This window comes from Callorhinus ursinus, unplaced genomic scaffold, assembly GCF_003265705.2.
Source record: "Callorhinus ursinus isolate GAN/ISIS: 27379988/994484 unplaced genomic scaffold, GSC_fseal_2.0 scaffold3431, whole genome shotgun sequence".
In the NCBI taxonomy this organism is placed as follows: domain Eukaryota; kingdom Metazoa; phylum Chordata; class Mammalia; order Carnivora; family Otariidae; genus Callorhinus; species Callorhinus ursinus.
This window is the reverse complement of record NW_027400485.1, coordinates 1-2,450: the sequence shown is the minus strand read 5'-3', so window position 1 is coordinate 2,450 and position 2,450 is coordinate 1. Positions and strand designations below refer to the sequence as shown.

At 40.1% G+C, this 2,450-nt stretch overlaps 1 pseudogene; it reads left to right on the top strand.

The window, feature by feature from the left end:
• The first annotated feature begins 1,304 nt into the window (after positions 1-1,304).
• Positions 1,305-2,234, top strand: LOC112818096 (olfactory receptor-like protein OLF4; annotated as a pseudogene).
• Positions 2,235-2,450: the final 216 nt, after the last annotated feature.

Below are 2,450 nucleotides of genomic sequence, written 5' to 3'. Positions count from 1 at the left end.
CCAACCTACCCTCTGGCAAATACCAGTTTGTTCTCTGTATTTAAGTGTCTGTCTGTTTGTTCATTTGTTCTGTATTTAGGTTATGCATACAAGTGAGGTCATATGATATTTTCTTTATCTGACTTATTTTGCTTAGTATAGCACCCTCTAGATCCACCCATGTTGTTGCAAATGGCTAGACCTCATTCTTTATTATGGTTGAGTAATATCCCATTGTGTATATCTATATCTATCTATATTCTGCATCTACTTTTCCATTCATCTACCAGCAGACACTTAGGCTGCTTCCATATCTTGGCTATTGTAAACAATGCCGCAAAAACATGATGTGCATATTTGATTTCAAATTAGTGTTTTTGTCTTCATTGGGTAAATACGCAGTAGTGGAATTACGTGATCATGTGGCATTTCTCTTTTTAATTTTTTGAGGAACTTCCATACTGTTTCCACAGTGGCTGCACCAGTTTGCATTCCCACCAACAGTGCATGAGGGGTCCCTTTTCTCCACGTCCTCACCAACACTTGTTATGTCTTGTCATTTTTATACTAGCCATTCTGACTGGTGTGAGGTGACAGCCTTATTCATTTGGATGTCACATAAAAGGAAGGATTTTATTTCCTTCTCACTTTCCTTCCTTGTTCACTGTTGGTATGTAGAGATGCAACTGATTTTTTGAGGGTTGGTTTTGTATCCAGTTACTTGGCTGAATTAATTTATTCTTTCTATGAGTGTTCTTGTGGCATCTTTAGGATTTTCTACATATAAGATCACATCATCTGCATTCATAAATTTATTTCTTCCTTTCCAGTTTGGATGCCATTTATTTCTTTTTCTTTATTTTTTTTTTATGTTATGTTAGTCACCATAGAGTACTTCATTAGTTTTTGATGTAGCGTTCCATGATTCATTGTCTGCGTATAACACCCAGTGCTCATTGCAATATGTGCCCTCCTTAATACCCATTGCTGGGCTAACCCATACAATTGCTCTGGCTAGAACTTCCAGTGTTGTGTTGAGTAGAAGAGTTGTAAAATCAGGCATCCATGCCTTGTTCCTGATCAAAGAGGAAAAATGTTCACCGTATCCCCATGGAGTATCATGCTTGCTGTGGGTTTTCATAAATGGCCTTAGGTTGGGACAGTTTCCTTCTATTCCTAGTTTTTAGTGCTTTTATCATGTTCCATACACAAATATAAACAATAAATTTCTTGATGCAGAACATAAACAATAATGTATCTACCATGTTAGTAATGCATGATTATGTCATGTTGTTTTCTCTTATTTTGCTAGTCATATTGACTACATGGAACGAGAGAATGATACACAAATTTCAGAATTTCTTCTTTTGGGATTTTTGGAAGAACCAGAACTGCAACCCTTCATCTTCGGGCTGTTCCTGTTCAGGTACCTGGTCACCATACTTGGGAATCTGCTCATCATCCTGGCCCTCAGCTCAGACTCCCACCTCCACACACCCATGTACTTCTTCCTCACCAACCTGTCTTTTGTAGACAACTGTTTCACCTCCACCACAGTCCCCAAGATGCTGCTGAATATACAAAAACAGAGAAAAGTCATAACTTACGAAAGCTGCATCATGCAGATGGACTTTTTCATACTTTTTGCAGGTGTGGACAACTTCCTCCTGACTGTGATGGCTTACGACCGCTTTGTGGCCATCCGTCACCTCCTGCAATACATGGTCACCATGAACCCTTGGCTCTGTTCACTACTGCTTCTGGTGTCCTGGATCATGAGCGTCCTGCATTCTTTGTTGCAAACCTTAATGGTGTTGTGGCTGTCCTTCTGTATGGAGATGGAAATCCCCCACTATTTCCGTGAACTTCATCAGATGATCCAACTTGCATGTTCTAATACCTTTCTTCATAACGTGGTGATGAATTTTGCAGCACTGTGGCTGGGTGGTGCTCCCCTGGTTGGGATCCTTTAGTCATACTCTAAGGTAGTTTCCTCTATACGTGGGATCTCATCAGCTCAGAGGAAATATAAAGCATTTTCCTCCTGTGCATCACACCTGTCAATTGTCTCCTTGTTTTATTGTACAAGCCTCGGAGTGTACCTTAGCTCTGCTGCTCCCCAGAGCTCCCACTCAGGTGCAGTAGCCTCGGTGATGTACACATTGGTGACGCCCGTGCTGAACCCCTTCATCTCCAGCCTGAGGAACAAAGACATAAAGTGAGCTCTAAATGTATTTTAGAGGGGGAAGCCATAAAAGGGCCATTTTTCAACTACTACCTTTGATTGCAGGCATAATGCCTAACAGCCAGAAATTGTGATTCTTTAATAAGATCATGAAAGCAGAACTTCATCCCTCTATTTGTATCTTGGAGTTTAAATTTTTCTGAAGTTCATCTTTAAGAGATGAACTTAAATTTAAAGTTTAAATTACTCCCTTTGTTGAACTTTCTGCTCCTTCTGATACCCAACA